This window comes from Sus scrofa, chromosome X, assembly GCF_054392235.1.
Source record: "Sus scrofa isolate SSC_HxYL_T2T_F1_AM1 chromosome X, Sscrofa_HxYL_maternal_Yorkshire_Landrace_v2.0, whole genome shotgun sequence".
Classification (NCBI taxonomy): Eukaryota; Metazoa; Chordata; class Mammalia; order Artiodactyla; family Suidae; genus Sus; species Sus scrofa.
The window spans coordinates 65,468,421-65,493,771 of NC_139401.1; the positions used below are offsets into that span (position 1 = coordinate 65,468,421).

General features: G+C 44.3%; 1 pseudogene; it reads right to left on the minus strand.

The window, feature by feature from the left end:
• Positions 1-15,217: 15,217 nt before the first annotated feature.
• Positions 15,218-23,656, minus strand: LOC106506984 (small nuclear ribonucleoprotein E-like; annotated as a pseudogene).
• Positions 23,657-25,351: the final 1,695 nt, after the last annotated feature.

Below are 25,351 nucleotides of genomic sequence, written 5' to 3' on the forward strand. Positions count from 1 at the left end.
TGTTCATAGTATTCTCTTATGGTTTTTTGTATTTCTGCTGTATCCGTTGTGATTTCTCCTTTTTCATTTCTGATTTTGGTTATTTGGGTTCTTTCTCTCCTCTTTTTAGTGAATCTGGCCAGGGGTTTGTCAATTTTGTTCACCTTTTCAAAGAACCAGCTCTTGGTTTTATTAATTTTCTCTATTGTTTTTTGAGTCTCTATATTATTGATTTCTTCTTTGATCTTTATCATTTCCTTCCTTCTGCTGACTTTAGGACTTTTTTGTTCTTCTTTTTCTAATTCATTTAGGTGGAGGGTTAAGTTGTCCATTTGGAATCTTTCTTCTTTTTTGAGAAAGGCCTGTATTGCTATAAATTTCCCTCTGAGCACTGCTTTCGCAGCATCCCATAGATTTTGAGAGGTTGTGTCTTCATTATCATTTGTTTCAAGGTATTTTTTAATTTCCTTCTTGATTTCCTCATTGACCCATTGGCTTTTTAGTAGCATGTTGTTTAGTCTCCATGTAGTAGGTTTTTTCTCTTTCCTTTTCCCATGGTTGATTTCTAATTTCATGGCATTGTGGTCAGAGAAGATACTTGAGATAATTTCTACGCTCCTCAATTTATTGAGATTCGCTTTGTGTCCCAATATGTGATCGATTCTTGAGAATGTTCCATGAGCATTTGAGAAGAATGTGTATGCTGATTTTTTTGGATGTAGTGTCCTGAAGATATCAATGAAGTCTAACTTTTCTATTGTTTCCTTTAGGATCTCTGTTGCTTTATTGGTTTTCTGTCTAGAGGATCTGTCCATTGATGTGAGGGAGGTATTAAGGTCTCCTACTATGATTGTATTCTCATCAATATCTCCCTTTATGTCTGTTAATATTTGTTGTATGTATCTGGGTGCTCCTATATTTGGGGCATATATGTTGATGATAGTAACATCCTCTCCTTGGATGGATCCCTTAATCATTAAATAGTGTCCTTCTTTGTCTTTCTTTATGTCTTTTGTTTTAAAGTCTATTTTGTCTGATATGAGCGTTGCGACTCCTGCTTTTCTGTCTTGTTTATTGGCGTGAAATATTTTTCCCCAGCCTTTTACTTTCAATCTATATGTATCTTTTGTCCTAAGGTGAGTTTCTTGTAGGCAGCATATTGAAGGTTTTTGCCTTTTTATCCACTCAGCCAGTCTGTGTCTTTTGATTGGGGCCTTCAGTCCATTGACATTTAAGGTGATAATTGATAGATGATTATTTATTGCCATTTGAACCTCGTGTTCCAGTTGATTCTATGGTTCTCCATTCTTCCTTTCTTTTTTTTTTTTTTTTTTTTTGGTTGGATGGTCTCCTGTTGTTATCTGCTTGAGTGTATTTTTTTTTTCATTTTTTGCAAATGCAATATTTGGTTTTGGCTTGTGGTTGCCCTGTTTTTTTAAGTATGCTAACCCCTTCCCATAATTGTGTGTTTTAGCCTGATGGTCCTGTAAGTTCAAACACTTCATTACTATATTAAAATTAAGAAGAGAAACATACAAACAAACAAACAAAAAGGGTTATTTCCTTCCTAATATCCCTTGCCCACATTTTATGGTTTTGATGACTCTTTTTTATTTTTTTCTTTTTAATTTTATTTTGTTTGAAGCATGTTCATGATTAAATCTGTATGCTGGCTTATTTGAGTGACTGCTCTCTGATTGCAGTTTCCTCAGTCCTAGTTCTTCCTCTTCTTCTTCTTCTTCTTTTTTTTTCTTTTCTTTTCTCTTCCCTTTCCTTCCTTTCTTTTTGGTTTAGAGAAGCCCTTTCAATATTTCCTTTAACCTGGGTTTTGTGTTGCTGTATTCTTTAAGTTTTTGTTTGTTGGAAAAAATTTTTATTTCCCCTTCTATTTTAAATGATATTCTTGCTGGGTAGAGTATTCTAGGTTGCATATTTTTTCCTTTGAGCACTTTAAATATCTCTTGCCATTCCCTCCTGGCCTGTAGTGTTTCTGTAGAGAAATCAGCTGATATTCTTATGGGGGTTCCCTTGTAGGTAACATTCTGTTTTTCTCTTGCTGCCTTTAGGATCCTCTCTTTATCACTAACTTTTGCCATTTTTATTATGATGTGTCTTGGTGTGGGTCTGTTTGGGTTCAGTTTGTTTGGGGCCCTCTGTGCTTCTTGTATCTTGGACCCAGTATCCTTTAGATTTGGGAAGTTTCCATCGATAATTTCTTCAAATATATTTTCCATCCCCTTATCTTTTTCTACTCCTTCTGGAATTCCTATTATGCATAGATTGGCCCGCTTTATATTATCCCATAGGTCTCTTATATTGCTTTCCAGTTTTTTGATTCGGTTTTCTGTCTGTTGACCGGATTGAGTGATTTCCATTATTCTATCTTCCATATCACTGATTCGTTCTTCTGCATTATTCATTCTGGTTTTTACTGCCCCTAGTTCAGTTTGCATCTCTGCAAATGAATGTTCTAGTTTTTCTTGGCTCCTCCTTATATTTTCTAGCTCCTTTCTGAGGGTATCTGCATTACTGTTCATATCTTCTCTTAATTCCTTCAGTATTTTCACTATTTCTCTTGAACTCCAGGTTTGTCTGACTGCAGAGATCTGTTTCATTGCTGACTGTTTTAGGTGAGCTCTCCTGTTGGTTTGACTGGGGGTGGTTTCTCAGCTTCTTCATCTTTCTTGTTGTTTTCTTTCTCCTGAGGGAGTTGAACACTCCGTTATCGGGCAGTGTTTGCCTTGTCACTGACGTGGAATATTTCCTGAGGGCTGGCGTTGTTGGTCAATCTTTTTTGAGGCAGTGTGGCTTTTCTGGAGTGTTGATGGGGCTAACAGTGTTTCTTTGAAGCAAAGGAGGACTTCCTGAGGGCAGACAGGACTGGGAGGTCCACACCACGATGGTAGCAGATTTCACTTGGTCATGCAGAGCTTGCCCTGGTGTTTTTAGGCTGTGGGGTTCTTGCAGGGGGTTGGCGGTGTTGGGCAGCTCTTCCTCAGGAGTGCAGCACCCCCTGGGTCTGGAGCAGCTATCTGGGTCACTGAGAACCTAAGAGGCTCTTCCCTAGGGCAGCCCAACTCAGAAGGACAGCCTGAGAATGTAGGCGGATCTTTTCACAGTCTGGCCGAGCTTGTTGCAGCTTTTCTGGGCTGCAGGGGCTCTTCCAGGGGGCTGGTGGTGCTGAGAAGCTATTCCGTGGGAATGGGGCTCCCCCTGGGGGCTTTGGCGGGTAGAAGGGCCACTGGAAACCCAAGAGGCTCCTCCCCAGGGCAGCCCGACTCAGAAAGACCGTCTGAGATCTTTTCCCGACTCAGCCAGGCTTGTTGCAGCTTTTCTGGGCTGCAGGGGGTCCTGCCTGGAGCTGGCAGTCCTATGCAGCTGGTCCACTAGGTCTCAGCACCCCCTGGGGGCTTGGGCGGGTAGCAGGGCCCTTGGAGACCCAAGAGGCTCCTCCCTGGGGCAGCCCGACTCAGAAAAACCGTCTGAGATCTTTTCCTGACTCGGCCAGGCTTGTTGCAGCTTTTCTGGGCTGCAGGGGGTCCTGCCTGGAGCTGGCAGTCCTATGCAGCTGGTCTACTAGGTCTCAGCACCCCCTGGGGGCTTGGGAGGGTAGCAGGGCCATTGGAGACCCAAGAGGCTCCTCCCCGGGGCAGCCCAACTCAGAAGAACCATCCGAGAATTAGGCCGATCTATTCACGGTCTGGCTAGGCTTGTTCTAGCTTTTCTGGGCTGCAGGCCTTTTCTTGGGGGCTGGTGGTGTTTGGTGGTGCTCTGCGGAAGTGTAGCCCCTCCAAAGGGCAAGCAGGCCTGTGCAGGGACAGCCCCTGTGGTGGTAGGCTTCAGGCAATTGTTGAGTCCAGCCCTCCTGGATGGCAGGCAGCCCCAGGTTCAGTGAGAGCTTAGGGGGTGGTGGGGGTGGGGGGAGGGGATGCACTGGGAAGCACAGCTTTCTGCTAGCTAGCGGGCCTGTAAGCTTGCTGTGGCGTGGGGGGTATTCTATGGGGACCCACCCCTTCTTCTCTCCCCTCTCCAGACCAGGCTCTTCTCCCAGGTTCTCTCTGATGTGGCTTTCCACTTCCCCGCCCCTAGAGTATTGTTCCCTTCCTCTGCGACAGCTTTGTTTTCTAGTCTCCCAAGCAGTCTCTGCCCCATCAAATGGTTTCTAGACCTCCCAAGCAGTTTCCGCTCTGCCCCGACCCCCCAGCCCGGGGACTAACCTCCTGGGCCGAGGTCTCGGTGCCCAGCCCCCACCCAGGCGTCTCAATTTTTGGTGACTGTGCCCATAGTTCAGATGGTCCGTTGGGTTCTTGATCGGCTTTTCTGTACTCCAACTTACTGCTACACTCTTCTCTGCATCTGGAGATTTCTCCGGTTTTTTTGATCTTTCCCCCGGTAGGTGACTTTCCAGGGTGCGGGAACCCTTTCTCCTCCGCAGTTCCCTTTTGGGAGTGCCCGTCCCACTCGGATTCACCTTCTCTCACTCTCCTCTTTTCTCCCGTTCTGCCCAGTAATGTCACGAACTTCTTGCCGTTATTGGAGTTTAGGTTCCTCTGCCAGCGATTGGCTGCTGTTCTGTGCGAGTCATTTATTCTGTAGATGTGCTATTTTGTTGTGTTTGTGGGAGAGGGCGAGCATGTCTCCCTACTCCTCCGCCATCTTGTCCTCTCTGGAGGCATTCTTTCCATAGAACTTGATGTAATACACTTGTGTCCTTCAATCTCTGCTCCAATGTCATCTTAATGGAGAGACCTTCTCTCTGACCATGTGATATAGTGTCTCCACCATCCTATCCTACCCAGTATTTTTTACCCCTTTTACTTGCCTTTCCTTTCTCCATATCACATCCCTGTATTGCCTTTATCTGACCACTAGATTACAGCAGGGTCTTCTGTTTTCTGCTATATCCCCAGCACCTAGAACAGTGCCTGGCATATAGTAGGTGCTCAATAATTATTGAATGGATGAGTATGCTAAATATACCCTTGTGAGCCCACCAGTCAGAGCAGAGAGCCAATTGTCTCCACCCTAATACTGGAGCTTCCTGTTCTCTAATGACTTGCTGGGTACTGGGCCCAGCCTGACACTGCTTGTGGAAGATGACATCCTACCTTAGCTGACACCCTAGCCTTACCCTCCTGTCCTCCTGATTTCTGATTTCTGCCTGCCTGATCCTTTCTCCAGCTACATCTAATCCTCTGGCCAGGCATCTTTACCTGTGAGACCCAGGACTGTGGCCAGGTACCTCCTGGCCCATCAGGCTCTCAGGCCTGGAACTTGGCAGGCAGGTCTACACTCATGCAGCCACCACCTGTGCCACATCAATCAAAGGCACCTGATGACTTGCCCAGCAAGCCCCCCAAGGAGTGGAGAAGAGGGTTGGGGGAGGATCTGGAATTTATGCTGTCTGAGCTTCCCCATGTAGATGCAAGCCTAGAATGCTAAGTTCTAGAAGGAAGGAGCTCCTACCGACATGGGCAAGTCTGGTGGTGTGCTGAGTTATAGATGACACCAGAGAAGGGACAGGACAAAGACCTGGCTCCAGAGGTGCAGAGAAAGCCTGAGGGGAAGAAACACCACAGGGTTCGTCAATGAGGATGTGAGATAGCCAGATGGCCCAGAATTTGAGCCTCTAGAACTCTGTTCCTAGGAGAGTGACTGGACTGAGGCACCCAGGAGGTAACCTGGCAACCAAAGCAGGGGCCCACACAGAGGGAGCAGGCTGACTTGAGTGAGCAGGACCACTGTGGCTCATGCTGTGGGCAGAGAGGGGAACTGAGTGGATGTGTATTAAGACAGAGAAATTCCACTGAACAAGTGCCAACCACTCCACTAGACAGTTTGTCCGCCTTTTTATCACAGCAAATATATGAAATATGTATAATTATTTCCATTTTACACATGAACAAGTTAAAACTCAGACTTAAAATGACTTGCCCAGAGTCTAGCTGAAAATGGCAGACCCAGAAAATGACTCTGACTCTTGGTCCATGGCTCTTTCTAGTAAATATGTCTTGAGCATATGCTGGTGTGCAAAGAGGAGTATGCGCTTTGTACCCATCCAATTTAGCATTATGACTGTCCTACAACATAGCTGGTTATCTTCTCTATTTTATAACTTAGGAAACTGAGGTTCAGAACTGGTTAAGGGACTTGACAAGCTAGTGAGAGGTAAGGCTTAATTTTAAGCCAATGTCTGTCACATTCCAAGGTCCATACCTTTTTACTGTTTTCCCCAATAAATGTTTGCTTGAAAGAAAGAACAAATGAATGAATGAATGAAGACAGTCAATTCTTGGAGGGCCTGGAGGCAAACATCTGCCTTAGGGACAGGTTGGTATCAAGTCATGGCTAGAGCCATCCAGATTGGAAGGAAAGGAGGACATCAGATGTATCTAGAGTGTAGATAATACTGGACTCTGTTTCCCTCAGGCCCCGTGGGGCTGTCCAGAGTGCTGAGCTCCAGGTAAAGCACCAGATAAAGCAGGACCAGCTTCAAGGACATGTGATCTGGGCACTCACACAGGGTCCTGCGCTCAGAAAAGCCCTGTGCTGGGCTTGCTACTTTGGTCCCACCATCTAGAAATTCTTAATAATTTTTTTTTTTTTATCTTTTTGCCATTTCTTGGGCCGCTCCCGCGGCATACGGAGGTTCCCAGGATAGGGGTCTAATCGGAGCTGTAGCTGCCAGCCTACTCCAGAGCCACAGCAACGCAGGATCCGAGCCACATCTGCGACCTACACCACAGCTCACGGCAACACCAGATCGTTAACCCACTGAGCGAGGCCAGGGATCGAACCCGCAACCTCATGGTTCCTAGTCGGATTCGTTAACCACTGCACCACGATGGGAACTCCTAGAAATTCTTAATAATTTTTTAACAGGAGCTCCGCATTTTAATTTGGCACTGAGTGAGCTCCCCTGGGAATCCCACATCTTAGAATCATCGCCTTCCTCCTTGCCTCCTGGTGTCTATGCTTGTTTTCTGGTGTGTATGCTTTCCACCTAAACTCCATCCTGTCCATGGATCCTGAACTAGTGGCCCTGAAACACGGCTCTGGTACTGCCATTCCTCTGCCCAGAACCTCCCATACTTCCCTATTGCTCATTGTTTCACTCCAAACAGCTCAGCTTCCAAAGCTTTCAAAGCCCCCACTTGGTCTGTTTTCTCAGGACACCTTCACATAGACTCCCTCCTTCAGGCCCCCAGCCTTCCTGAGCCTGCCTGGGTCCTCCTTCTGGGCCTTGATGTGCTAAAGCCTTCAGTGCTTATAAGCTGGGGAAGGTGCCCAGATGCCTGGGGAGGAATTTTTCCTTGCTCCAAATGCAGTTCCCCAAGGGCAGGGGATTTTGGTTTGTTCCATCTACTGCTGTGTTCACACCAGCTGGGAAAGGGCCCAGAACGAAGTAGGTACTTAACAAGTAGCAGCTGAAGGAGTGACTGAATGAATGAATTGGAGATGCTCCACAATCTGGTTTCAACACACGCTCCAGACCTGGCTTCTATGCATTTCAGCCCAATGGAACAATTCCTTGTGGCGCCCCTCTTCTAATACTCAGGTTTTCAAATTTGAGTCATTTTTAAGACCCAGCTCAAAATGCCATTTCCTCACTGAAGACGCCCCTACCCATCACAGCTGGCAGTGATCTTTCCTCTGGACCCTCCATCATTACTGAGATCTCTCTCTCTTTCTGTCTCTCTCTTGGCTTGAACAAGATAAATTTATATTCTAGAGGCTGCAAGTCCAAATCAAGATGCCAGCATGATTGGTTTCTGGTGAAAACTCTCTTTCTGGCTCGCAGACGGCTGCCTTCTTGCTGTGCTCTCACTCTCACATCAGGGGAGGGCAGGGAGAGAGAGACAGAGAGAGGGAGAGAAAAAAAAAAGCCCTCTGGTGAAACCTTGCTTAAGGCATCTGTCACTTTTTGTGATGCTGCAGGAGGAATCAAACAGACTTGGGATCAGGTCTTCTTTCTATCACTTGCTAATTGATCTTGACAGGTCATTGCCTCTCTGAGCCTCAGTTCCCCCCAGCTGTAAATTCTGCCTACTTCGTAGGGTTTAAACGTGAAATATTTTAGGGCTAAGTGCATTCAATAAAAGTAGCGTTGTTATTAACAACAAAAGCAATAATAGTAAAAATGTGTCAGACAATTTTCTATGCATCTGCATAACCACCTTATGAGGCAGACACCATTATGGTTATGCCCATTTTACAGATGGAGACACAGACTCATAGGTTCAGGGTGCTACTCACAGTCATACAGCTAGCAAGAGGTGAGGCTATGATGGAGAAGCCTTGGTCTGCCTTGGGCTAGCCTCAGGCTCCCATCCTGTCTCACTCTCCCCTCAGGGCTTCCTTGGAGCTGAGGCCCCATCCCAGGCAGCAGCCATGTCAACTCCAGAGCAAACTCCAGCTCAGACTCACTGAGGGGAAATGCATTTGTTCCAAATTACTGACAATTTGTTTTGAAATGCAAATCATTGTTAATCAGAGGGGCCAGGTAGACTTCTCTTTCTCTTCTAAAAGAAATCCCTCTGTTCAGCTTGCCTGAGGGATATTCTCTTCCTCTTTCTTTTTCTTGGCCCTGAGGAGGGCACAGTTATAGTGTGGTCTCAATGAGGCCTAAATAAAAGCAAACATAGGCTAATTCAAAACCGGTTCCCTTGCCATCCACACCCTCCCCTTTGATGCCTTGCTGCCTTCCTTTCCACCACCTTGGACTGGTGGCTGCCCAGTGATTCCTCCAGGAGGAATCTTGAGGGGTACCATGAAATTCTCCTCTGACTCTCTAAACAAAATGAATTTGAACCTGATTTTAACTGAACAATTAATGGAAACCATATCATCCTTAACTGAGGGGAGCCCGGGGAGGAGTGCCCAGGAAGTCCCCATAGAACCAGGAACTGTGGGACTGGGCACACAGGTGACATGGAGAAATAAGGTGATTTGTAGATTACGAACCCCAAACCACCTCCATCTCAGCTGGGCTGGGGACCACAGTCACCAAGCCACCATCTGCAAGGATTGTTCTTGTTCTCCACCAGCATACCTCCAACCCCGTTGAACATCAGGTATGGACAGGTCCTTCTCACATGTTCTATCAAGAGGGCACATCTCTCTTCTTTCTGTGGGGGAGAAGAATGTAAGAGAGACGCAGAATCCAGTTTCATTTAGCTTTGCAATCTCCTTCCTCAGAGTTCACTTCTCTGTCTGGTTCCAGGTTAGGGTTGGCTATAAGAGGAAATTGCACAAGATCTTAAGGCAGAAATGCAACAGCAGCCTTTGAGCTTCACAGGTTGATGTTGGAGGCACTACTGAAGCTGGCCTATGGCTTTACCATTCTGCTGGCTCAGCCCACTGGCACAGGGCAGCAGTCAGCTCCCCGGCCTGGCCGACTTCCCAGATCTTCTTGAACTTCAGTGAGTCCTGAAAACATGCAGGCAGCCTCTTCTGCAGGTCACTCACACAGTCGAGGCTGGAGATGGTGAGACAGTTTTAGGTTCTGATTTGTCCCCACTCTCTCCCACCACCAAATGCAGAGGCCACAGCCTTCTACAGGCTTCTTCATCCTCTCCCAAGATTGGTGAAAACTCTAAACCTCATAATGAATGCCTTATTTCAGATCACTCAGAGTTGTTCTGTTTTCCTGATCAAACCTGAACAGATACAGTGCTCAATAAATGTTATTTTGTTAGTATGATTAGAATGGAGGTTTCACAGGTTGGGACCAGGTATTTGACATCTGTGTATGTACCAAGGGGCCAACAGAGGAGCTGTGAGTTGCTTCCATGGTGTGCAGAATGGAAGGGAATTGGATCAGTGCTTTGGACAATTGTCCAGTACTTGCTATGAGCTAATTCCTAGAGAGAGCAGGATGAATACACAAACATAATTGGATGCAGCTAATGTGCTCCCACCCAAGTGGATGGAAAATACTAACAAACAAGCAACAGTGACTAATGGCCAATGATAGTAAGAATAGGCAGCACTTATTGACCACATCACATGTCTTACCCATTTAAGGCTCACACTAGATTTTGAGGCAGGTAGGAAATGTTTACCTCCGAAACAGTGAGTAGCATGCCCAAGTTCACATACATGACAGAGCTGGGATCCCAACAGAAGAGCTTAGGCTCCAGACAGAGCCTGTGTGGGGCTGTAAGTGTTGGGCCAGGGGATCCCGTAGTGAAGGAGCCCCAAAGATTCAGAAGCAAACTCTGCCCTAGCATTGCCAAGAGGGTGGCTCAGAGGCTGATGAGGGAGAGCTCTGGGTGGGGAAGGGACCAAAGGAGGCTTCCTGGTGGGATCGTGAGGCTTGAGCTTGGCCTTGAAAAACCAGAGGACTAAGCCAATTCCCCTTCACACTCTCTATTGCATCTATCATTGAGGTCTATGGACCTTCATTGGAAATGTCTTTGATCACCTCCCCTATACCATTCCAACCCTCCTGTCCTTGTCAAACCTCAGACCTTCCTCATCTCTGGCCTGGACCCTTGGTCCAGCCTTTTCCTCCCTGGCCTCCTGACCTCCAGCCTTACCTATTCAAATCCACACTGGCTTCAAAAGCTATCTTTTACAAATTCAGCTCCGATCATGGCATGCCTCCACTCAAGATCCCACCGTGCCTTCACTACCCATTAGGGCCCCATGGGATCAAATAATAACATTAAGATTGAAATACATAAAGTTGCTGATAGTCAACTGTTCTTGACCTACAATAATTGCACATTCTTTTCACTCTTCTAATATTGGTAATACTAATAGCTGTAGATTATTAAGCCCTGACACTGGATTAAGACTAAACACATGCCTCCAAATGCATTGTTCCTGCAAGTTCCCTGCCCCATTATCCATCTGCCTCTTTGGGCCTTTTTCTGTCTTACTCTGTCTGCTTTGTACCATGATTTCACTCTCTCTGTTGCTGCCTCTATTTCCCATACTCTGTGTCTATATCCCTTCTCAATTTTTTTCACTGTCTCTGTCCCTGCCTCTCTGATTCTCTATCCCTGTCTCTATATCTAGCTATCTTTCTTATATATCTGTCTTACTATTTCTCTCCTCTGATACTCTCCTTCACTCTCATTCTTGCCTTCTCTGTATTTTCCCCTTCCTCTGTCTGTATCTATGCTCCTTTGCCCTTCTCCCTCTCTCGTGTGTGTGTGTGCACATGCACGTGTGCACATGTGTCTCCAGACCTGTTTCCTGACCTCCCAAGATGCTGGTATCCATGAGGCCCACCTTAGGCTGAATCCCAGGGCTCCCCTGACTGGGAGCTGGGAGGACAGAACAGATGGGAGCAGGCATCTGGCTCGGGGGGCCTGATTTGTCCTCAGGCCCAGGGCATTCTCACAAAAAAGCTTGTGGCCTCCCCTGGGGCTGCGGTCTCATCCTGCCTTCAGCCAGCAAGGCAATTGGTGCAGATGGCAACCGCCCAGATGTAAAACCCAGCTGTGCAAATTAGCCCGAGGCCTGTAAGAAATTAGACTGGATCTAAAAGAGATCAGGCTGTGGAAAAGGAAAAATGTTAGTTAAAAGAGAAAATTCCTACTCCCACCTCCAGGTCATAGATCACAGAAGAGAATCCTGAAGCCGTGAGGGACTTCAAGGGGCCATCTGGCTTGGCCACTTCTCAGAACAGGTCAGGCCCCAGCCAGCCAAGACGATGTCTATCTTTCCATCTTTCAAGAACACAAGTCAAAGATTGTTCAGTGTCTTCCCCCAGTATCTTGTTCTGGGAATGAATGCCTACACTGTGAAGAAGTTTGTGGAAGAGTCCAGACCCCTGGAGTCATTCATACTGGGACCCAAATTCACACTTCTTAGTCTTCCATATCTCAGCACCCAGCACCACTCTTCACCCAGAAGCCCAAGCATCCTCTTTTCTTTCTCTTCCCTCCTGTCCAATCCATCAACAACACTGACAGCTCTGACTCCCAGCTGACTCCTTGTACTGCAACCACACTTAGCACCATGGGCCCAAAGTCCCCATTGTGTCTATATGGACAGCTGCACACCCTCCCCCTCACTGGACTATCTGCCCCCATTCTTGTCCCCTATGCTCCATTCTCCAGAGAAGCTGGATCATGTCATTCAGATCATGTCATTCCCCTGCTCAAAATCCTCCTTTGGTTTCTTTGGAGATCAAACCCCAAGTATTTGTGGCCAGTGAAAACCTCTGTCATCTAATGGCAGCTTCCTCCCACTTTACCTAGTCTGCTCTAGCCACATTGCCCCCTTGCTCTTCCCTGAATATACCAAGATCATTCCCTCCTCAGGAATTTTGTCCTCTGCTTAGAATGCTCTTCCTACAAACCTTCACATGAAGCCCTCCTCTCACTTTATTCCAACCCTTATTCAAAAGTCACCTCCTCCAAGAGGCCTGCTCTAGCCATCCTAGCTAAAACAGCAACTGCCTCAGCTCTGCCCCCCACAACACTTTCTAGTCTACGGTCATCCAATATCTTTCATCAGAACACTTATCACTGCTTGGCATTATATTTTATATTTATTTGGTGATTGGCTGCCTCCCACACTGTGTGCCCAGAGCCTAGAACAGTGCGTAGCAATTGGTAGGTACCCAATGGGTTGAACAGATGAATGAGATCATGTTGCTTTAAGCTGTGTGACTTTGGGCAAGTTACTTAACTCTTCTGTGTTGTAGTTTTCTTATCTTTAAGATGGGAAGAATTGCATCTACCTTGTGAGTTGTAAATATGGTAGTTATAATGGTCATAGTGCCTGGCATTAAAAGTTAGTAATTATTGAAATAGCCAGTACAGTTTTTACCTAATGTTTCTGGTTCTGTCCTCAGTGGAAGTGGAAAACATCTGTTCACCATATCTAGGTTGAATAACCCCAATCCTTTTCATTTTTGTGATACAGGAGGCAGGGGATGAGTAAGGATGTTGGTAAAGGAACATGGCACTAAGCTGCTAGCTTCTCAGAATCCACACAGGACAGGAGTGAGTCTCAGAGACTTTAAATCAATTCTTAAATATGCTTTTAAAAAAGCTAAAGAAAATCATGGACAAAGGATTAAAAAATCCTAGGAAAATAATGTATGAATGAGAATATCAATAAAGATATAGAAATTATAAAAGTAGAAAATCTGGAAATGAAAATCATAATAACTGAAGTGAATGTAAGCCACAGATGTCCCCTTTTCTACTGAGGAGCTGTAGGACAGGTGGCCAGTCTCTGAGTTTGAGGTACAAATTCCATGAAGTTCCAGGATGAGGCATTTCATCACCATTAAGAGACTTTGGAGTCAGACGTGGAGTTCCTCTGTGGTGCAGTGGGTTAAGGATCCAACATTGCCACTGCTATGGCACAGGTTCACTCCCTGGCCCTGGATCTTCCGTGTGCCATGGATGCACCTTCTTATCCCTCAAAAAAGAGGCTTTGGAGTCATTCAGGTGTGGGTCGAATTCCAGCTTTAGTGCATAACTTTGAGCAGTGGCTTACCCTCCCTGGCCTCAGCAATGATTCTAGTAGTCTACCAGGAGGAAAAAATGAGATAGTGAATGCAAAGCGCTACTTAGTGCATACTCAGGCCAGTGCCTGGCATGTGGTCAGCACTCTCTAAATGGCAGCTATTAAAATTATTTTATCATGACCTCCTCCATACCTGTTCTACAGGCAGCTCTGCATTCTGACAAATTTCTAGAGGTCTGGCTCAAAACTTTTAAACCATCCTATCCACCTGCCAGGGAAACCACCCCAGCTTCAGAGTAGCTCCAGCTCATGAAAGTTTTACCCTGCACAAAGCAAAAGGGTGCCAGCTTCCCCTAAAGCCAGGGAGATCCAATGAAGATACTGCCCCCACTGTCTGCTACCTATGGGTGAGAAACAAAGACCTAAGTGACACTGGCAAAATGGCAGAGTAGGCAGCTCCAAACACCCATCCCTCCTCTGAAATGCCAAAACTACCAATATATAGAAACCAAGCAAATATTGAACCAAGAAAAAGTCCATGTTAAAATGCTCCTGGTTTTCAAGGAACTCTCTGTTGCTGAACATAAGGCAAAGGAACAGAGACCTCGGTGACCATCCATGACAAGAAATATGATCTTTGCAAAAATAGTAAAAGTCGCTAAAAAAAAAATGGATGATTGCAAACCAACAACCAAGAACAGCAAACACCAGAGAAGAGGGTGAATCTTATTTCCAGGGTTACAACATTATTATATTCAATTGTCCAATTTTCAACAAAAGTCACAAATGAATAAAAAGAAAAGTATGGTCCATCCAAAGGAAAAAGATAAGGATGCTCAGACATTGGACTTACTAGACAAAGACTTAAACTCAATTGTTTTAAATATGCCCAAAGCACTAATAGAAACCATGAACAAAGAACTAAAGGAAGCCAGGAAAATTATGTATGAACGAAAGGAGAATATAAATAAATAAATAAATAGAAGTTATAAAAAGAAACCAATAGAAATTCAGCACCTGAAAAGTATAATAACTGAAATATCAAATTCACTGGATGACAGGGGACAGCAGCAGATTCAGGAAGAAAGGATAGTGAATTTGAAGACAAGTAAATTAAAGTTATCCAGTCTGAGTAACAGAAAAAAAAAAAATGAAGTGAACAGAGCCTAAGAGATCTGTGAAACACCACCAAGCAGAGCATCATAAACACTATAGGAGTTGCCGAAGAAGAGAGAAAAAAGGGCAGCAAGAATATTTAAGGAAATAATGGCTGAAAACATGCCAAACTTGAGCAAAGATTCAAGTCTACTAATCCAAGAAGCTTCAATGAACCCCCAACTATTGAAAATCTAAGACAAAGATCTTGAAAGCAACAAAAGAGAAGTGAATCGAAACATATAAGAGATCCTTAATAAGGCTCTCAGCCAATTTCTTATCAGAAACTATGCAAACCAGAAGGCAGTGAGGTTATATATTTTAAAAAGAGTACTATGAACAACTATACACCAACAAATTAGGTAATCTAAAGGAAATTGATAAATTCCTTAAAACACACAGATTACCAAAATTGACTAAAGAAAAAATTCAAAAAATCTTAACAGACCCATAACAAGTAAGGGGATAGAATTAGTCATTTTCTTAAAAATAAAAACAACATCAAAGCATTTACTGTCATCTGGTAATACACAGGATGATCAAAACAATATGAATACATTTTAGAGCTGCATGCTCAACAAAGGACACCTGTTGACAAAAAGCAAATTGTTGCCTTCTCAACAATTTCTCACTTCATTGATCATTTCTAGTTGGAGACAATTTGGAGCAGAGTAATGTTATCTCCTTTTAGCTTGATCAGACCGAGTTGTTTTCTCGACTTTGCTTTAGAATGAATCTCTTCTAAATGAATGAATCTCATCTAATATGAGGTTCATATACTCAGAAAAATCAATGATACAGTCCTCTGTCCACATATTCACTTGTTCATAAAGCCACACCTGAATCCAAAATCTATTTTGCAAGTATCTGAAGATGACGTTGATGGGTTGCACCATCACCTTCCACACTTTCTGGCCTTGGCCAGGGCCAGAAAAAAACCATGGTGGAAGCTTACAAAGACCAGTCATTTGTTTTTTGTTTTTTGTTTTTAATCCTCCCAACAAAGAAAAGCACAGGACCACTTATTTTCACTGGGGAATTTTTCCAAATATTTAAAGAAGATGTAACACCAATACTTCTAAAATTCTTTCCAAAACTGAAGAGACAGGAACACTTGCCAACTCAGTCTATGAGACCATCATTACGCTGATACTAGAGTATCAGAATATATATATATTCCCAAAATACTAGCAAACCAAATCCAACAACGTATGAGGATTATACATCATGACAAAGAAAGATTTACCTGAGAAATGTAAGGGAGATTTAACATAAGAAAATCAATCAGTGTAATACACCATAATAATAGTATGAAGTAGAAAAAAGAGAAAGATAATCTCAATTAACGCAGAAAAAGCATCTGATGAAAACCAACATTTCATGACAAGAACATTCAGAAAACTAGAAAGAGAAGGGAATCTTCTCAACATCATAAAGCCATATTTGACAAACCCACAGCTAACATTATTTTCAATGGTGAAAGACTGAAAGCTTTCCCTCCAAAATCAGGAATAAGACAAGGGTGCCTGCTTTTACTACTGTTAATCTGCTTTGTACCAGAAGTTATAGTAACCAATTAGGCAAGGAAAAGAAATAAAAGGCATCCAAGTTTGAAAGAATTAAAACTATTCATAGATGATATGATCCTATATATAGAAATTCTAAAGAATCCACCAAAAAAGCTACTAGAGCTATTAAACAAATTCATCAAAGTTGCAAGGGCATAATTTCAACATGCAAAAAATTAGGTATGTTTCTATATTCCAACAATGAATAAGTTGGCAAGGTGATGGATAAGGGTGTGAGTCTCTGCTCTGTGAGCCTTTTCCTTCCTTCTCTCCAAAGGCTACGCCATGGAGTAGGGGAATGCCACAAGAGACCAAAGTCCATTCAGGTCTATTTTATTTTATAGATAGGGAGACTAGGGCCTGGAAATGGAAAGGGAGTCACCCAAAGTTCACACAACCGTTGAACTCAGTGAGTAACAGGACCACTGGGCTGGAAACATCTTAGAAGTACCCTAGCTTTCCCAGCAACCCCCAATTTAATGAAGACATGCTCTCAACAGCATTCCCAACAGCAGGTGATTGTCAGGCTGTGATTTAAACACCTTCAAAAGCAGACAAGTCACTACCCCCCAAGGCTGACCTGAGATTCTGGCCTCCTGAGGACAAGTGGGCTGATTGAGAAACTTCCCTTCTGTGCAGCGAGCCCTGAATGACCATGGTAAAGCCCATCTCATGTGAAGCCTCCAGGGAGACTCGGGGAAGTTTTGCCTCATACCAGCCCTTACCTTACTCCCCTCTCTCCTCTGAGCAACTCTCCATTTGCCTGTGGCTGGGATTTAGTTTTAGCAAGGAAGCAAAGGGTCTCTGTTTCCAGGAGCTGGCTCAACATACACTTTAGGAGCATCACTAACCTCTAAATGTATCCGAATGGCTTTCCTCCCAAACCCCACTTTGGGCAGAGACCAGAAGTAGAAAACTTTCAGAGTCCTTTGGGGTATTTGAAGGGCCTGCGTCCTGGGTGGCCTGAATGCAGTCAGTCTGAACTCACACACCCACACCTGAGGTGGTAGGAAAAGGTGATCCAGAGCCCCAGGGGCTCTGGAAATTGTTAGCATCGCCAGGGATCACCTTTGCTTAGGGAAGAGCCCCTGTCTACTCTCCCCTGTCCCACCTCTGGCAGCCTGATGTCCAACTTTCCCTGCTCCCCCACCTCTCCCTTACCAACACTTCAATAACAAGACCCATTGTCTACAGTAGTCTCAACTTCTTCTCCACTTCACAGGTAGGAAAAATGAGCCTCCCAGAGGAGTTGGGTTGCTGCAGATATGTGGTTTCAGCACTTTGAGTCTACCAGGAGCCTGTGGGAAAGCCATCCTCACTCATCCCCACCCTCCTGAGCGCTTGGCTTGACCTACTCGCACACTTGAGGCAGACCTTGTCTTATCTGACTCTGGCATGGCCACGGTTGGGAAAGGCCTAGGAAACTCTCAAAGCTGGACCCCAGGGAGGCACTGCTGATAGAGGGCCTGGTGATTATCACCACTATTAGCAGCTGGCTTTCCTGCCCATGCACATTTGCTCATAGCCCTATGTGTCTGCCTCCATTCATCTGCCAGCCCACCATGAAGGGTGACACCACTGCCAAGGGATGCATTGGCATCCACCCCAGCCCATCCCAGTCTGCCTAGGCCACCATTGCCCCTACAGGACCCCAGTGACATCAAATCTGCCTCTGTGCTTGGCAGGAGATGGGGGAGCAGCTAGCCTTTATCCCTCACGCCACTCCTCTTGCCCTGTGTCCTGCTCTTTCTCTTCCATCTCCCTTCTCTGCTCATGGAACTTACTTATAAATCCTGAAAACCCAAACCCCCATAAATTTTCAATTCATTCTGCAGATATTTCCTGTGTTGGGGTTTTCGGCAGCATCTGCTGGTTTGAAGTTCCCTCTTTATTTGTCCTGGGGGCACCATTACTTTCAGCTTTAGCAGTTTTCCTGCTCTGTAGTCTTTGCCAGACTCCATCAGAGGAAGAGAAAATTGGTGAAAGAATAATTATTATTATTGTTATAAATATATATTTCATTTTGGTTTCTTTTTTTTCCCCTTCTAGACCTTGATGAGAATCCCAGGCAGAGGCTGGCAAGGGGATGGCTTCTTCGCGGACTGCAGGGCAGTGGGCTTGCCCTGTCAGAACCTGGCACTTTGCCCTCCTGATAAAGGCATCTGCCAAAAGGCTATTCTTTGCTATTCTGCCCAACTTTACCCAGTTCCCCAGCAGCTTTCTTCCCACTGAAAGTCCTGGCTCAAGTTTCCAAGTCTCTGGGAAGCCTCCTTAAGCAAGAAGCAAAGCACCTACTGTCTATGAGACATTTTCAAATGCACGGGCATGATTATGTCTTACCACGTCCATATAAAGCCGGCATTTTTGGTCCCATTTTACAAAGGAGGAGACTGAGGTTTCAAAAGGAGAAGTTATTGGTTCAAGGTGATCTGACTAGCAAGTAGAAGATCTGGGATTATTTATTTATTTATTTATTTATTTACTTACTTACTCATTTACTTAGTTATGGCCATGACATACAGAAGTTCTCCAGCCAGGGATCAAACCCAAGCCACAGCAGTGACAAAACTGAATACTTAACCTTAATCTAAACCACCAGGGAACTCTAGAGCTGGGGTTTAAATCCAGGTCTGGCTGGCCCCCAAACCAATTGATATTCATTCCTTTATACTGTACTCCCTCCCCTCCTCCAAGCTCCTAAAAGACATCTTTCATGAACTCAGTATCTTACACTTGGAACCAAATTGCCTTGGCTTGCTCTGTACTTGTTTCATAAGTTCATGTAACTATATAGATTTTCAGAATTTGAGACCCTTAGAGACTAATTCGTTTAAGGACTTAATACTACCAAAAGGAAAACCGAGGCCCAGAAGGGCATGTACTTAGCACACAGCACATCAGTGGTTTTCTTCATGAAATATAAGCCCCTTGAAGACAGGAACCATACCTCTCCTTATATTTCTTATAAATGCCCCCCCCATTACACACACACATACACTCGCACATAACACTGGATGCAGTATTCAGCACAGATAATAAAAACTATGATGTGTTCAATGTCACCGACTACTGGGTGTCAGTTATCTTACCTGTCAGAGCAACCCTGTGTGGTCCAGCTTCTGGATGAGATTACTGAGGCCCAGAGAGAGAAAGTGGCTTGTCCCAGCTCACACAGCAAGGAAATGGCCAAGGCAGGATTAGAACTCACAGTCTGACAGACTATGAGCCCAGGCTCTTTCCCTCATTCCACATACCCTGGCTTTAGCAATAGAGCAAAAACAACAGTAGCTAACATTTATTGAATGAGTACTATGTGTGAAGGACAATAGAAAGCGCTTTATATGAGGAGTGTGATTTCATCTTTACAATAACCCCATGAAATTTCCTCATTTTACAGATGAGAAAATTGGGACCTAGGAAAGCTGAGAAACTTGCCAAAAGCCAAAAAATTGTGAGTGGCTGAGCCAGATTGATTTTTTCCCAGAGTGATCTTCACATTTTATAGGAGATTCTCTTTATCTGCAGATAATTGATATGGGGGAGGGATTCTATGTAAAGTGAATCTGTTTAAACCATTATAATAAATCATACAAAAATTTATTTGAATTTATCACATAAAAAACCAAACCAATAATTATGACAAGCAGTTTATCTTATGTTTCACAAATTGAGGATGAAATTGCATTTCTATTCTAGTTCTTAGGGCAAGCAAAGAATGACTCAAGCATTAGTTGCTTTATGGTGTGATTTTTCTGACAAAATGGAATGACAGAACAGCATGACATTTTTACTTTGCTTTTTATAGTATGATCATAAAGAAGATCATTTTATAAAAATAATAATAATCTGAGGACTTTGGTTTTCCCAAGGACATCTCTTAAGAATTTGAGGGTCAAATCATTATTCTTTGAAGTCTTTATCTTGTTTTCATCCTGTTGACTTGATCTTCTTCAACTATTAACTGATCAAATTCTGCCCAGCTCTTGCATGTCCACAGCTTTTCTGAGATTCCAGCAGTGTTCGAATATCACTTCTGCTGACCTCACGAACTCCTGAATCTTTTCTCATATTTGCAGTTTCACTTTGCAAAATGATTGACATTGTATTTTATCTTTCCCCTCTGATGTTGATATAATCAGAAAATACTGATCTTAGATGCTGGTGTCAACCTGGGAGGGAGGCTGTCGTAATTTTATAATTGACCAGTTCACTAGTGAGTATCTTCATTGTCTCTTGCTTTGCTACCCAAGCTTCTGACTGCAGGGACCTGGAAAATGAATACATGAATAATAAGGACCCCTTGTACTACCTCAGAAAGCTCTTAACAATGAACAAGTAATTAGTAATCAGTAAGCACAGCAAATAGGGGAGTAAGAGATTTATATCAGCTCTGTCACTTCCTAGATGTGTTATTTGGGGCAAGTTACTCTATTGCCTTATCTCAGTGAGCCTTAGTCTATTCTTCCATGTAATGGGAATGTGGTAGTATTTTAGTGTCCTTCTTTCAACCTCAAATAAGTAAGCCAATCCAATTGCATTTTCTCCATTCCCCTTGCTAGTGACTAGTTCAGGAAGGAACATGTGACCCAATCCTGGCCAATGAAACAAGAGGGGAAGTCTACATAGACACCTCTGGGAAAGATTTCCTTCCTTCTAAGGAGACAAAGAGATAATTTTTATTTCTCTCCAGGTAATGGAAGTGATGTTTGGAACTACCCTACACAGCAGTTTTTCTGAGGATGGTAGAACTAAGAGATAAAAAGATCCTAGTTCCCTGAGGACACTGTTGAGCCATTGATTTTGCCTGAAGCCACCTGTATCTCTGGACATCCTATTATTTGAGATAATACACTTCCCAATTGTTTAAGCAAGTTTGAATCATGGTTTCTTTTACTTTTGACTAAAAGCACTCTAATGGACAAAAGTACCTATTTCAAACAGATTTTAGAATAAGAGAATCTATGTAAAAGGCTTAGTTTATGCACTCAATACATATTACTTTTAAGTGCTTGGAAAACAAAAAAAGCACTTGCTTACTTATTTATTGCCATAAATGGGGTTTTCTTGTTACTCTTTTTAAAAGGGAAGGGACAAGGTAGCAAAAATATTTTTCCTACACATCCTTATGGTTAGGGTTTTTCTGGGGTTCGGATCAAAGGCAAGAGCCTTGATTCTGTCCTAAACCAATCAATGGTTGATGTTTGTTTGAGGAATCAGATTGGTTGAGTGCAACTTGGTTGTTTGGACACACTAACTATGTCAGTAAAGAAGGACTAAAGAAGTAAAGAAATGTGCAAGTCAGCTGCAATCTAGAAACTGCCCAGTCAGGACATAGTGCATCTCTAAAAAAGTTCTAGAGTTTTCAAAACAGGTCTTACAAGGAAGCATTTATAGAAACTGAATTTTTTTAGCCTAAAAAAAGAGAGATCTGAGGCCAGAGAAGAGTTCCTCCCCCAGTATTCATCTCAGATGATGACAAACGAGGAATTATTTACCATAGGGGAAACTGTGGGGTGGGGGAGGAATAAATTGGGAGGATGGGTATAGCATATACACACTACTGTACATAAAATATATAATTAACAAGGACTTTATGTATAGCACAGGGAAATCTACTCAATATTCTGTAATAACCTAATGGGAAAAAAGAATGCATATTTGTATAGGTATAACTGAATTACTTTGTTGTACACCTGAAATTAGTATAACAATGTAAGTCAACTATACTCCAATAAAAACTTTAAAAATAAAGCATAAAAAAAGAAACCAGGAATTTATTTGACGCTGCCCTTTCTTAACACCCTCCCCCATATGTGGTACAACCTCAAGTCCTATTAGAATTCAATGAACTAATAATGCCTGAAAGTAATTGCTCAGTAGGTGCTTGGTATATATTAAGTGCTCAATAGGTGGTGGCTGCTATCATTCTGAGGCAACATACAGCCCCAGGATGGGTGCCAAGCTATTCCCTTGGTTCCCCTGAACATATTGGTACTGGCTGACATTTTCACAAGGAAAATGAACAAGGAGAAGAAAAAGGAAATATTGCCACTTACAAAACTATATACAGCATAAAAACAATCTGTTTGGATTAATTCCAGTTTAATCCTGGTATAAAAGCTGATGAGCTTGGTAGATCCCCCAAAGCCTATGTTTTGAAGGATAGCATTCTTCTCCTACCTGACACAACTCTGGAATCACATTTGCCTGGTGTCTTACCCCTCCTCACTCCCTGCCAGCATCAGCCACATGGCTTCCCTGACCCAGAAGTTTGGACTTTTGTTACATTCTTACACAAGTAACAACTTCCTAACCCTTCCATTTACCACTCCTCCCCCATTAGCTCTGTAGTTCTGGTTAGTGAGATACGGCTAGATCACAGTTGATTGACAGAGCCCTGGTGATTGATGTCCTGATTGATAGAAAGGAGGAAAACTTCAGAAACCTAGAATAGCAGCCCTGTTGCAGTAGATGATGTTGGGCCAGATACCCTTTTCCAGCTGTTTGTACACATCCTCTGCTACTGTGAGTGCTGCAGCTAGTGGCAAGACCTCAGAGACTTGACCTTGGCGGACGGAAGCCACCTAATCCAGAATCGCATGGGGGGTTATGCCTGCTCCCCTTTGGGGATGGGGCTGAGGGGACAATAAGTGACTGATACAGGACAACAAAAGTCCAGTCCCCCTCCTGAAGATGGTACAATTCTGTGGTGTGATTTATGCTCCAGAGCCCCCATGTCCACTCTAGATCAGGTCAAGCCTGGACTTTACCAGAGACCAAGTCCTTCTTGGCTACCTTTTGCCTATCCTCTCCTGCCTCACTTTTGGGCTTTACCAGAAGGGCATGATGGCAATGAATTGCATGCTTTGATCCCTGCTTCAGGCTCCACTTCTCAGGAAACTGACTTAAGCCTCCCTCACAGCTGGAATGTGTGTGAACACTCACTAGAGCAAGCCCACTTTTCTTCCTCCAAAACGGGAGTATCTATTAGGGAAATCCAGAGGTGCAGATCTAAAATTGAACTGGACTTAATCACAGAACAAGCCAGATATGCACGCAACCTGCAGGAAGAAGGGCCAGAGCCTTTCTTTACTCTACAGACTCTGGGCTTCTCACAGTTGGATAAACTGCCCCAGGAAAAGGTGACAGAGCCAGGGCACTCTCCTGAGGAGAGCTGATCATGGGCATGGAGAAAGCAGATTTTTAAAGATGATGGAGGAGAGAAGTGTTAAGAGCTGGTCAGACTCCAGGGCGGGGATTGATGGCTCCTCAGGCCAGCATCCTCTGGTGCTGCCCTCATCTCAGGTAAACTGATGTTGACCTAAATAGCAAAGATCTGAGAGAATGGAGAGAAACAAGATATGATTCAGCAGAGATGGGCTGAATCCATCCATTTTAGTCCCAGCTTTCTTAGTCCAGGACATCCCTGTTGTCTTTTCAGGACAAACCAGGACCATGATCAGTCTCTTGCCCCTTTCAGCCACCTGACAATCTGTACCTCTCACTTGATAGACCATTATGCAAATGTCATGTTTAACAGTGGTCTGGTGATGCTGTAATTGACCTCTAGATAGCCTGAAGATTTCCTGACCTTAGCAGGAAAATGTTCAGCATTACCTCGAGTGGTTGGTAAATGTCATATTCCAAATAATGAAGATATGAACAACTCACCACTCCCACCGCTTTTCAAGGGTTAGCAACTTGATTCACAAAATCAATCAGGAAAGATAATATCGTTCAAGAAAAATACCTTTTACATCTCAGCTGTAACGTTTTTTGACCCCCCTTCCCCCCGCTTCTGCCTTGATTCCTCATTGGCCATCTGTCTGCCTAATGTTTGCTATTTGAAAATGATTCTCCTCCAGGTCTCTGGTGGCCTTGCTTTGCAGCTTTCTCCCCCCCCTCCCCCGCTTCCCTTCTCGGCAGCCAGTCCAATATGGACCTAAGAATGATTCCAGTAAGAGGAATTTAGGTGAGACCCAAGGAATGACTTTCTGGTTTTAAAAGATGTGAGGCACTGAGAAAATGGGAAGGGAATGATGGGCTCTCCATGAGGATGGAGCCCTTTGAGAGCTCCAACCCCCAAGGAATCAGATTCATGGAGTTTGAGGGCTACAGCGAACTTAGGGGGCATTGACTCGAACCTCTGATCCTGAACCCAAGACTTCTTTGCAGCCTTTTTACTAAGTGCCCAGCTCCACCATGCTGGCATCTCACCAGTTGCGGGGAGCTCTCTCTCAAGGCAGCCAGTTTACTGAAGGAATAGCTTGGACTCTGAGAAAGTTCTTCCTTGTACTGAGCCCACATCTGCCTCCCTATAACTACCACCTCTTATCTCAGTCCCCTGAGGCCCCACAGCACAGGCCTACTCCTTGTGTGGTCTAAAGTCTCTGAGGTCACATCTCCAGGCTTAATAGCTCCAGTTACTCCAGCTGCTCCTCACAGAAGTGAGCTCCAATCCCCTCTTCAACCTCCTCACTGCTGTTCAGACATGCACTAGTGTGTCCTCCACGTATGGGGACCAGATCTGGGCACATACTCCAGAGGGTAGAGAAGAGACAAGTTGTTCCCTTCTTCACTTGGTCTCTATCTCTCTTGACACATCCCAAGTTCATGGGAGTTTTCCAGGTGGCGTTTCTGCTATATGCTTTCTTTCACTCCTCAAGAGGACTTCCTTCTCTGGGGACTTCAGCTCATCACAGTGGGGTCATGGTGCCTGCCCTGTGACTGGCTGAGTATACTTGTGTGACCTTGGGTGAGTGAGTCCAGCTGTCTGAGCTTGTACTGAGGATTCTTTTTATTTATTTATTTATTTATTTATTTATGGCTGCACCTGCAGCACATGGAAGTTCCTGGGCCAGAGATCGAATCAGAGCCACAGCTGCAACCTATGCTGCAACTGTGGCAATGCCCGATCCTTAAGCCACTACTGCAGGCTGGGGATCGAACCCACACTGCCACAGAAACAACACCTTAACCCACTATACCACAGCAAGATTCTAAGAGTACCCACCTCCTATGGTTGTCATGGGAAGTAAATGAGATAATGGACAGAAAATGCCTGACACATGGCAAGAGCTCAGTGTATATTAGCTCTCTTTCCCCTCCCTCATTTCTCAGCCCCAGGGCCTGGCTAACAGCTGGGGGCACCTCCAAGCCCATGTGGGAAGGGGCGGTTGATGGGTGAAGTAATGGGACAGTAACCAGATGGC